A 12,789-nucleotide genomic window follows, 5' to 3' on the forward strand; every position below is an offset into this window, starting at 1 on the left:
ACAGAAAAGTTTCTGAGACCACTGCTGCAGTTGTTGTCCCTGGAGTCTCATTGCTTTACGTTGCATAGTGAGCCCTGGCCAGGCCAGGGCACCAGGGAATATTTTTCCCCTAGAAAATAACTATATTGAATATTTCAGAAACCACAATCCAGTGCTTGAATATCACCAGAGTGGCTTAAAAAAAGTGAGATTTTAATTCAAAAGGCTGTCCCATCATGGTGATTGTTGTTGTTATTTTATTTTAATTTCCCAAAAATTTAAAAGGTGTGTCCTGGTCATATTGTCAAGCTTTCTGTTTTTCTAACATCTATGCTAGGGAAAAAAGCTGGGGCTTTAAGACAAAAAGACCTAAGACTGTTACGACAGAACCATGCACAATGGTCCTGTAAGAAGTTGAAATGTTTTTCTTTGTTAAAAGGTGACTTGAATTATGTACCTGTACTTTAAAACATCTGTGTTTTCTGTGAAATCCCAGTTACCCTAAAGTCAAAAAAATATAGCAATTGCCTTCAGGGGAGCCAGCTTTCCAGCACTTGTTTTCATAAAGTCTGTCCCAGTTGCTCACATTTGTCTTAATTTTTAGTTTTCCCAAACCTGTAGACCAAGCTAAACCAAAATAATTTTCATTTTCAGGGACAAGCTGTGCAAGTGGTAAGGATTTTTACAGAGGACACAAACCAGGAGTCATGGGGCCCAATGCAACATAGGACAGTTCAGCCTTTGGTGGCCCTGGGACATCTTGGAGTGCAAAGGAGTTCTTGGCATTTTGAGGACCAGCTAAGTCCTGCTGGAAAGAAACCAGGAGTATGGTTTGTCTTGGTGATGTCTTAGGAGGGAGAAAAGCTCACTGCATCATCTAAAGCCACAGCTTCTCTGGGCACCCCGTTCCAGTGTTTCACCATGCTGCACACGTTACTGTGAAGATATTTCCACTGTGGTCCAGCGTACTCAGCATATCATCGAACAGACTGAAGGATCTCACTAGTACACTCTCCCTGAAACACTCGTGTGCTACCCCCAGGATTATCTCTAGCGAGCTTGTGTTTACCCCTTTCCTCTTTCAAATTTAGTTTAAAGCTCTTTCTGTGACTCCTGTTAACTCCTGCACAGAGAGCGCAGCAATGCTTGGAAGGCACAACTGCTGTTACTGAAATGTGTTTTGTTGGTCTTGAAGGAATTTAATACTCTTTTTTAACTGAGTTGAAGACTGCAGACCACAGCTTGCAGTCACAGCCGTGTTAAACCTTAAAGAGGAATGGACATCACTTCCACCTGTGCTTGCCTTACCCTACAAGCCAAGCAAGGCAGAGAAAGAGCCTGGCAGCTTTAAACGAGCTCCTTTCTCTTATTACAAGAGTGGGGACTGAAGGGATTCTCTGGCCTTAACTGGGTTTGATGTGGGATCTGGAGTTGGTGAGAGATTTGCTGGGAAGACTTTGAGCAAAGAAGAAGGAAGAAAGTTGATCTGAGCCTGTGACAAAGTGGGGGGTTGTGATTCGAAGGTGAGCTGCTCTGGGTGTTGCTGGAGGAGGTTTGTAGCTTTGCTGAGGTGCTGCACATGTGCAGGGTCTTCTCTAAAGCCAAAGATACTGCTTTACTTGTGTGTAGGAAAAGGGAGCCATGTAACCAGAAAGGGAAGAAATCAGCCCTCAGAGGAGAGCAGGTGCCTCTGAGGACCTGTCTGCCTTTCCATGGAGACAAGCTACATGCTTCCATGGTCTGTGTGCATCTGCCTGTGTCCTGTTTCAGTCTGGTTTGATGGAGGGCTGGGACTCTCAAAGATAAGTGAATTCCAAGTTTTGTGAAAATAAGCAGCTTGGGAGATGTCCACTGTGATGCTTCAGCAAGCAGCAAAGGTTGTAAAAAGAGTTCAGGTCTTAAGGAAAAATAAAACATTATCATAGACAGGATACATCTTACAAGTGCCACAATTTGTAGGGGGAACAATGAATTTGTACTTGCTTAGCCACCAGGGACCATCAATTCCATGGCATAAAACACAGGAAATCAGATGGTTTTAGTTCTGATGCCTTGAAATTTGTTTGGATTGCCTTAACTATTGAGTGGGAAGATGCTCAAGGCAGAAACTATCTATTTTTTGTTTTCGATGAGAAGCTGGGAGGAGGGCTATGTACCCTAGAAGTAAGACCCCTGTACCTCTCTCCTTTGCTGCACTTCTGTGAAGTGCTTCTCATCAAAAGTTTAAGGAGCTGAGAAAATACTCAGGGAGAAGCAAGGTGAGGGGTAAGACTATGTAAGTACTTTGATTTGCTTTGGTACAAGCAGTTATTGAATAGGCAGGTGAGGGAGTGAGCTCAGTAGTGATGACATTGGCATAATTTGCTTGCAATAGGTGACACTCATCTCGATATCATCAGCAGTGATGCAGACTTGTAAGCAGTTCAGGGTCGCATACAGTGTCATGATGGATGCCTGCATGTGTGTGCAGGACAGATAACTGCTTATCTGCCTGGCTAGTGCTCTTGTATGCAATTATCCCAATAGAAAAGTTGCAGGGTTTAGCTGGGCAGGCTTTCCAGCCTTAGGGCTTCACTGCACAAAGGGCTGCCCTAACTGTCCTCTCCAGGCAGCGGGGAGATACAGAGGGCAGAAATCTGAACATGCTGCTGTACATAAGTCTCTAAAGGTTGATTCACCTCCCAGAAAGTGTATCACAAAGCACTGTGATACAGAAAGTCAAAAGAAGATGCTGTGGGCTAGAAAGCATGTTCATTGGATATAAGATCCTCTTTAATTATTTTGCTTTTAAAACTAAAGGCTGTGTTGGAGAACTTGGATTCAAAACTTCTTTCTCATTGTTAGAGGAAAGTCCCTCTGAAACCCTGTAACATTCAACCCCAGTGCTGCTACTGGGGTTATAGCCATAATGGCAGTTGTAAGCCAAGCTGTTTCTCTTCCTTCCATATAAGAGGGCACACTGCACAGTTAGATGTTGGTATAGGATAAGAAAGAAAAAAATGCATTCCAAGGCCTAATTCTTTTGCCATTCAAGCCATGGTGAAATTTCTTTTACAAGCAGTGCATGTCAGGAAGAAAAACCCAGCTGTTTGCAATAACATCTGCGATAAAGCCAGACTAAATAAGTGATCCCACTTTATCTGCTGAAAGGACAACTGAGGACTGCAGAAAAAAGACCTGACTTCTCACAGATGGAGGCTTGCTATGTTCCAGGGTGGTCATCTTCATTTTCCTGCAAGCTTTTAGTGGTTAACCAGAAAGGGAAATGCTCAGCTGGGTGAAGTCAGGTTTCTGATCCTATTCTGAGCCTGACGTTGTACTCCCTTAATGCAGCCAAAGGTAAGTTGTCTCTGGTGAAAATAGGAGTGCATGGTGTAAGGGGAAGATGGTCAAGTTTGATCAACAAGGATAAAGCCCGTCTGTTGACCCATGTTGACCCATGCTCTTGCACCATGAGAAGGTTTGCATTTCACACGTGGTATGCATACACTTGGAACCATAATCCACAGAGGCTACAGAGCTTATTTTTGGGTAGGGTCCCAAGGACTTAACAGCTTCAGGGGCCAGAGCGTGAACCTGCTACCCAGCAGCTGAAATCTCCTCACACCTCAGTCCCCATGGGAAGGGTGGGAAGATCAGCCTGAAGATTAGTCAGCCTTCACATTCTTGGAGTGTTTGGCATAGAAACACTCCTGGACACTGACAGGGGGAAGGTGAAGAGCTACCCAGGCTCCAGAAGGTGGTAAATGTGGCCCCTGTCCAAATCTAACAGAGGTAGTAGGGCTGTTGCTTTATATGGTTGTACATGACCTGGGGAGTGGGCAGTGGCTTGCCGGCTTAAATCTCTTAAGTCAGTTCAGTGTCGTAACGTGTATTGGGAAGAGTGGACAAAGTACACTGCTTCGTGCATGAAGTGGGCCAACCTCCTGAGTCTCCTCTGAAAGGAATTTAATTCATGTGTTCACAACTGGTGTGGGGGATTTTCAGTAAAATCATATTATCATCTCCATGCAGGCCACCATGAAGATACTCCCCTTAGTGATCTGTCCTGAAGCAACCTCTAAATAAAGGTAGCTTCTCAGTGCAAAGGGTGAGATAAAACGTGATCCTGTAGGAAACTTTTTATCTGATGATTTTTGCAATTAGCAATCTGAGCTTTTGCAATCTTCTCATTTCTTGGTATAGGTAGTTAATGGTTGCAAGTATCACAGTTCTGGTCTCAGAACTGTGTCCATATGCCTGAAGCTTAAGTTATTTACCCAGCTCTAATTTGAGAGCTTTGACTCTCACACCAGCTGACCGCATGGATTAAATGCATGTAAATACCTTCATAGTGACTGGCAAAACATACTTGTGATGCTATCCTAAATTGGGATGCTCTCTCTCCAGGGGTGTCAGTTTGATTTTATCACCTACTCAGCAAATACCTCCCTTTATTGAAGGGCAGAGACTTCATGCTCTCCAGTAAGGTCCACAGACAGCTTTTTTACCCTCTAAGTCTTCTTTCTACTCTGCTTTGACATCCCTAAAGCTGGTTTTCTAAATGCCACAGTGTAAAGATGCTGTTATTAAGGCTTCGATATCATCTCTATTTCAGCTCAGCTTGCTATGAGTCACTCTGATGTTTACACCTTTGTGCTCTGTCCTATTGGTCTATGAAAGAGTCAGGATGAGAGTTTCCATTCCAAACACTCATCTACCTCCCAAGCTAATGGGGTCAGTCAGGTCTGTTTACAAGACGCAGATTTTCTGAAGGGCATCATGTCACCTACAAAAGCTATGAGAAGGTAGTCCCTTCAATATGAATCAAGTGTTCCTTGGCTTACAGTACTTACTATACAACTGTGCACAAGGCAATGCCTCACACCCAGCATGAGACATGCTTCATTCCCCCACCCCTCCAAAATGGTTGAGATTCCCTACACTGGTTTCAAGCACTGGTTTTCTGTTGGTTTCCCTGTTTGTAAGAATATACATCAACTTCTGACTATTCATTGGGTCAGTTTTGGACTAGTTTTGGAGCAGTGAGACACACTGGTCTGTTTAGCTGCATGGATCATGTCCTGGGCTGTGTTTCTGACTCATACATGTTACACCTATACTGGTAACCGGAACGAGTCACAGGTTGTTCTTGCCCAGAGGCTACATAGGATGGCAGGACTAAAATCTGATCTCCCTGAGCAAGCTCTCTTTCCACCCTGCTTAGCTGGAGCATCCTTGGCCAGTCCAAACCCTGACAAATATGTTTGGGAGATGCAGACTGACCTACATCAAAATAGTCCTGGGGATCTTTCACTGTGCATTCCACTACCAGGGCTTGCTGCTAGACCAGCATCCAGTAAAGCTTCAAGACATTCTGAAAGGCAAAACAGTTACTGGGAAAAGAAATGTAGGCTGACCAGGCAGCTGATGATAGGAGACAATCAATAAGAAATGGAAAGGAGTGTGAGGATACTGGGGAATTAAATATGGGTGTCATGGAATGACCTGAGGACACAACTAGGCTGCAACCAATACCAGAAAGCACACAGAGAACAAGTGCTGCAGTGCTCATAGCAATTCTGCCGTTCAGATGATTCAGCACCGAGGTCTGTGCCTGGCCATGTTTTATTTACCGCTGCAGGAATAATCATTCTGAGAAAGGGCTCACACACCTGGGGATCAACCCGGGAAGTTCCCCAGACATGCTGCTTCTCCATCTGTTCAGTCCCCATGAAAAACATGGCTGCTTTGTCAAGTCACCAAAAAGTGTGGTATGCTCTGGTTTGAGAGTTCTCCTTGGTAGGCTCCTAGGAATTGAGGACTTTGGGGAACGGATGTCTGATGATTTTTATTTTCTTTTTCCCCACAAGTCTAATGAATCTCATTAGATTGCAAAAAATAAACCCAGAAAAGCAAAGCTCTCCATGCATGTGAATGTATGCATGGATATGCATGGCTGCAGGAGGAATTTCTGAGAGCGGTTTACCTGGAGAGTACTCCCCATCTCCATCCTAGGTTTCTGAGGATATTTGTCTGAGCCAAAACATGCTCTTCATTTTTAGAGAATGGAGAAGTTAGGCTATTTTATACTCTGAGAACGAGTGCAACAGTAATGAAGCCAAAACCACAAAAGGGCTCGATTACACTTGCATTACAAAGTGACCACAAAATCTTATATTGGTGGAGTTCAAATGTCTGCTGGCTTGCAAGAAGATGACCACAAGGAATGCAAAGCCTTCTGGCTGCTGCTGTCACCACTCCTGGTGAGGGAACCTGCTGGGCTAGAAACCTGCCCCAAGTAGCTGGTGACCCAAGATGTAAGTGCAGTTTGCTGTTATTACTGCTTTCTGCTTGCTAAATCTCTTTCTTTTTAATTTATAGGGGATTGTGGAGTGAGGCAGTAGGCTCCTCATACTAGAGACAGCTCATCTTGCTAGTGACAGCAACATCATCACAGGATGCAAGGCCAGAGTGAGACAAATGCATCTGACTCAGCAGTAAAACAGCCTTCCTCCTCTCCCTGTGTGCAGCATGACTATTGCTGATCCGCAAAGAGTGCTCTGGGCATCTCTAGTAACAGCAGCTGTCCCTCTGTTCAGAGCAAAGAGGCATCTGAGAAATCTTGGTATGTCTCCTGCCATACTCAGCAGGAATACTCAAACTGCACTGCAGGCTAAAAGTGATCATGCAGCAGGGCCAAAAGGTTCAAGACCCAGTCGTCCTTGTCATAGCACATTAAAAACGGGTAATCATTCAGCTGTGCACAAGCAAAGGCCTTTATGTAAAGCAAATGTAATCTTCTGCCACAAATCAGCATGAGAAGCAGTGGGCAAGCTCCAGGAGTTAGCTTTCTGCTGATGCTTGGAGTCTCTATAAAGGTTGCATGCTTGGCAAGACCCAGATCTTTGAGGGGGAGAATAAGTTAAGGATTCCCCTTTTCTTTGCAAAATGCTTTCCAACTAGTAGTGACAACTGATGTCCTCTAGTCAAAGGGCAGATTGCCGTCTGTCCTGCCTTACTGATAGCTCGTGGTGTCTGAGGCTCAGCGGACCATGGGATGCTTCATGGAAGGCCACGTGGCCATCCAGGGGTATCAGCCATGCTGATGTGCTCTCCAGAAACACCATAGCTCCTTTTCCCTTCTCCCAGGCTCTCAGCATGGAGGTCGCCAGTTCAACACTGGTTAATAATGATATTCTGCCAGGACTTTCCCTGACTTTCAGTAAGAGAAGTGCAGCCAGCAGATGTATTCCTTTCAAGTCCCAAACTCAGATCTTTTATTCAACTTTACATTAAACATTTTGAATGAACCAAAACTATGTATATGTTTATTAAGGGCGGCTTTGGCTGAAGATACCATATTGAAATATTATGCTTAAATATTTGGACTCCACATTTGTTCTCTCTGAACACACTGTTTTCTTATCTGCCCTTTGCTTTATTAAGATTCAGGCTAAAAGAGTTTCAAGCCTTGGTCAAGCTTAGATATCTGGGCATCAGCTGTCCCTGGCACTACTGTCAGTACTACAGGCCAAAAATGTAATTCCTCCCTAGGAGCACTCCAGTCTGAAGCTGTACCATGTCCTGGAGGTGAAAGTCTCCATTGTTCATTGGGTTTTTTTTAGCACCTGAGAGCATCCCTACATTGTTCATGCATCATTAAGCAGAGATCTGAGAGCTGCAGCAGCACAGCACTGTGCAGACTTCGTTGCAAAGACAGGCAAGCTGCCCCAGCTCTGCCCAGATCCAGCCTGCTCCTCTGCAAATGCGTTGCTGAAGTCTGTACGTCAAGCCCAGTCATGGCCATTAAGAAAGACAGACTTTGCCCTCAGTGGCTGATGCTGTAAACAACCAAGGTCCTCTGATTATCTCTTCAAATGCCGGTTTATAGTCTTCATATGCTATTAAACAATTGAACTATGGTCACCTTCCTACAAATTTAAAAAAAGGGGGTTAAGAAGTACCCTGCTGTGAAGCAGCAACTGAAAGCTGCTACCTGAAGCCTGCTTGATCTACCGTAACATTTTTTGGCTCCTCTGTCATGTTTTCTTTCTCCAGAATAGCCTAAGAAAATGACCACAGTCTCAGAGGTGGTAGTGGTCATGCTAATAATCTCTTCCATAACCTCCTTCCAGCTGCACAGTGACATATTTCCTCTTTGGATATTGCTGGGACTGTCAGTGACAGTGATTTGCAATCCCATCTCCTGTTGCTTTCCAAATGAAGCAAAGGAGCTGGGGTGCACAGACATGGCATAGAGTCCCCAGTGCCAGCATTGCTATGCCTATGTGGCACCATGAAGCTGCCACTCTTCTGCCACAACTAGGTTCATTAAAGGATCACTGCTCCTTGTCCTGTGGTTCAATTCTTCCAATAAGTATTCTTTTTCTTGTATAAGTAATTGACTGAACCATTTATAGTTGGATTCAGCTGACAGCACCGCTCTTAAACAGCAAATAAGTGATCATCTTCTCTTGCACTCCCTATGAATGCATAAACCCAGTAATACTACCCAGCTCCACACTTGCACCTCTCACTTGAAGAACGCAAACCCTCAAGTACAGCCTGCTTACATGCTTCTGGTGGGTTAGAAAATATTTACATTGTGACAGCCATTGCTGAAATGTGGTCACTTCTGGGAAAAGAAGCAGCTGCTGTTTACTAAGTGAAGGGAGGCTTTGTGGTTTGTGCAGTGGCTGGATCCCAAGATGTTATTCTGGTAACACCACTGCTGGGAGCTGCAGCATCATGTAGACATGCCTTTGCAAGATGCGCACTACATAGTTCAGGTGCTGGTGGATATGTAACCACAGACATGAGCACAAAGCCCTCTATGAACTGATTCATCTGCTGTCTTGGTTAGCCCCTTCTGACCTCTTTGCTGTTTTAACTAAATCAGTGCAAGCCAGCAAGCTTAAAACAAGTTCTGGTACTGCTGACACCCAGTCCTAGAGGAGGAATCCGTCTGCTTTCTCTACCCTCTGTGAAATGAATTGATGGATTGCGTGTGCACAGAGGTGGTGGAAGGGCGAAAAGAAGGAATAATAAAAGCGTTAATTAGAAGTTCATACATGTGTCTGCAGCAAAGCAAGTTTCAATCCTCCCTTGATTGAGGCTCCAACACATTTGAGTTGCTCAGGAGCATAAATGGAGAAATGGCTACTCAGTGGAGACTGGAAGCTAAGAAGAATCCCCTAGGTAGACCATCCCAAGGGACATTATTAGGCAAAATAAAGGCACTTGCATACCTTTCAGCTCTCCTTTTGCTTTTCTACTCAGAAATATCCCTTCCCAGTGGAGGTTTAAGAAATTTCTGAGATGAGCTGGGAGTTCTCCCACAGCTCTGTATGGAGAGATGGGATGTCCCACAGTGTAAGCCATGGGAATGTACCACCTCCTCTCATCTCCTTGCTTAACTCAGATGCAGGTGGCAATAGCAAAAGGCTTGTTTTGTCAGAAAACAGTTGAAGAGGTAAAGCTGGAAATGAGCAAATGGGAATAAGTAGGACGTGGCCTGTTGATTATTTTGTTTCATGAGGAAAAGGATACAGTTGGACTATATTGATGTATATCTTAGCTTTTTCTGTAAAGGTAGCATAAGGGCATCAATGGTGGCACATATCTCAAACCAGACAATACCAGTCTTACTAGAAATGCTTGCACATCTAGCCTTATGCCTAGATGACTTTTATTTGGTAACCAAACTGGATAGGTTTCTTTAATGGGATCCAGATGTGAAGCAACCTTTAAGCTCTAAGAAGGAATGGTTTGAATCTGCTGGGTACAGCTCTTCCTCATCCATCACTTTAACGCGATGTAGCAGCCCCGGGTTTGGAGCGATGTGCTGGGAGTCAGCAGACTGCAACTGCTGTGTCTGTCAAACTGCAGGATGCTTGGGAGGCTGTGTTTGCAGCCCCCTGGGGATAGCAGGGATTGGCATTGATCAGTCAGACACAGAAAGTCTCTCAAGGCTGGGGACAGGAGCAGTGCTGTTGTGGACAGCAGTGGGAGGTTTTGTTTCTTCTTCCCTCCTGTCTCCTACCTACCTGGAAAAAGCCCACGCCACTAAAAGACGGCACATGAGATTTTCTGCAGCAGTCAGGTCAGATTTCTGATTGTTAAAACAGCCTTTCAATACCTAAGTGTTAAAGCGTATCTCAGAGCTGTACCCAGCACACTGCGATAAGGACCTGTTCCATTTTTGTGGTGGCATTACACTGCACATGCCACAGTGCCAAGTCACAGCACTGAAAAAGGTAATGAGACACTTGATACACCAAACATGTGGGGAATCATAAAGGAAGATAAAGAAATATTCAATCAGATACTCAACCACAGGAACACACTAAGAATCCTGGACTCAGTATATCATCTTTCTCCAAACGAGACACCCATGACTTACAACTGTTACAGTCCATCAGTTACAGCCTGTAGTACACCTCCAGCCATACACAGGTCAAGCAGGAGAGTGTTTTCTGAATTTATTGGGCTTTTTTTGTTATCAATTTGGAAAGCTGCCCACTCCCAGCAGAGGAGTGTCGGGTCCCATTGCAGCCTCTACTCTGGTTCCCCATCTCCATCCCCACAGGGGTGGTGTGGAAAAGCCACTGAGCTAGAGGCTGGAGAGCTGCTGCCTTGCTGCAATCCCCTGCCTGACAGGGATGGCTGCATTTGTCAGAAAGCTCCATTAGTCGTGCATGCCAGCTATAATCTCCCAGCCCGAATGCGGCAGCATCTGCTCTGGAGCCAGTATTATATAACTACAACTGGCCCGTGCAGACCACGTTAAAACCAAGGGCAGGAGAGAGCCATCAACTCCACCACAGAGCTCCTGTTCAGTAAGAGCCTTTCTGTGACTCTACGAACACACACTGGGTTGAGTTTATTCCCCTAGCGCAATCTGGGGACTGCGTCTCTTGCCACTATTGTAAATGCGCACCTATCCGTAGACACTAGTTGCCTGAACTACTGATCTTACATTCCCAGTCCTGGACTACATCAAGTTAACATGAGGAGGTTTTAAAAAATACTTAGAAATGGTGAGAGTGGTATTACATGTAAGGGAAACTCCAGTGTGTCAGATTTGTTGAGAGGCTAAAAATATGTGCCATTTTTAGAGAGAGGGAGAAGTGACTGGTAAATAGTATTAATCTGAGACAGCCTGGAGCAGATAGAAGGATTATAAAGCAGCTCATTTAGGACCGCAGAATTCATTTTCAGACGCTCCTTTGTAAAATGCTCAGTGACTCCTGCACTGCTTTCAGAAGGTCTCTGAAAACGGCTTGAAGAATGAAGGGAGGGACTTTAGCCCCCTTATGCACAATTGCAAATCTCTGAGTAGAACATCATTAACTGTACTCAATTGACAGCCAGGATTAACTTGACTGACACCAAACAGTATAGAAAGATGTAAGACTACATTCAGGAATGCCTCAGAAACTCTAGGGTAATCTGTTGCAACAGCAGCTTTAAGCACAAAAAGCCAAAAGGTCCAGACAGACTTCCCAGGCACTCCAAGAAACTAATGCATTGGCTTTTACTGGGTTTAAGTGATTCTGTGTTGCTTGTGCACAGCACACATGCACATATACTCACACATCCTCTCTTTTCCTCTCTGGGGTGGTGGAGGACCTTCTTACTGTGCAAGCATGGTCAACCGCTCAGCTTTACAGACCCTCCTGTTCCTAGTGCACTGAGAGACTGTCAGATGACTTTTTGAATGAGTATGAGCAGTCTCAGGAGAGCACGAGCCATCTCTTCCCAGGATGCTGCAATACTGAAACGGCAAAGAAAGGTTTTACACAGCCTGCCTTCACAGGAATGGGGCATGCACAGGAGAAAAGGCCATCCTGCCTGAAAATACACTGGTCACCGCACAGGAAAGGAGCAGGGGCAGAAAACCTTTATTTTGCTTTCAACATGCCTGGATGGCTCCTGGACCCCAGCAGCACCCTCTGGTGACCTGAGCTGTCCCAAACAGCCAGCAGTTACTGAGGAGGGCTGGGGCTCCGCAGGGCTTTTGCCATTACTGGGATAAATCCTTCAAGACTCTTGACAGTCCCCAGAGGGAGTTCAAGGTCATGAAAAAGAGATGGGGGAGGAAGCGAAAGAAATGCTTTGCGAGGCTCCAGGGGATGGTGAAGGTTACCTTCTTTGCACAGTCATCTTGTACTTGGGCTAGCTCTAAATGCAGAGGCAGTTGCCTAAGCAGGTTAAAGCGATGTGGGCAGGAGAGTCGTTAGTAGCTGCTGCCTGCCCCAGTTTCAGCCTGCAGGGAGGTAGTAAGGGTTTATCAATGCTACAGACCCTAGCAGTGGCAGTTCAGTTGCTGCCTTAAAGGCTTTTATGAAGCAAGGTGCCCTCCTTGCGTTAGCAATTCCAGCTGAATGAACTATGAGCATTACCCAGAAATTCTGTCTGTTTTCTCATGCCCAAATATTCTGCTCTACTGACCAGTGATACAGCTTGTTTGCTCATGCTTCTTATTACCTCTCAGCTATCACAGTGCAATATGCCTGACACACAGGCTTCAGCGCATGGGAAATCCCAGACCGCAGTGTGCTGTGTGTCTCCCTGGTGATACCGGCTCCTGCACACACATTAGGTCTCCTTTTTCCTGCGTTGCCCAGGGAATATCAGATGAGATTCACAGCCTGTAGTCCATACCTTGCAAGCATTTAAAAGCATGGATTGATGATATCTGAAAGATTGACTGGAGCTCTCAGAATAAACTGCATGGTTTATAACTTTGATTTCTGTTGTGGAAGTTGGTAATGTGTCATAAAATCATAGGATAATTTGGGCTGGAAAGGACCTCTGGAGGTCCAA

The sequence above is a fragment of the Pezoporus wallicus genome, unplaced genomic scaffold (assembly GCF_028554395.1).
Source record: "Pezoporus wallicus isolate ANWC-B61680 ecotype Strahan unplaced genomic scaffold, APGP_CSIRO_Pwel_v1 contig_7237, whole genome shotgun sequence".
NCBI classification, from domain to species: Eukaryota; Metazoa; Chordata; class Aves; order Psittaciformes; family Psittacidae; genus Pezoporus; species Pezoporus wallicus.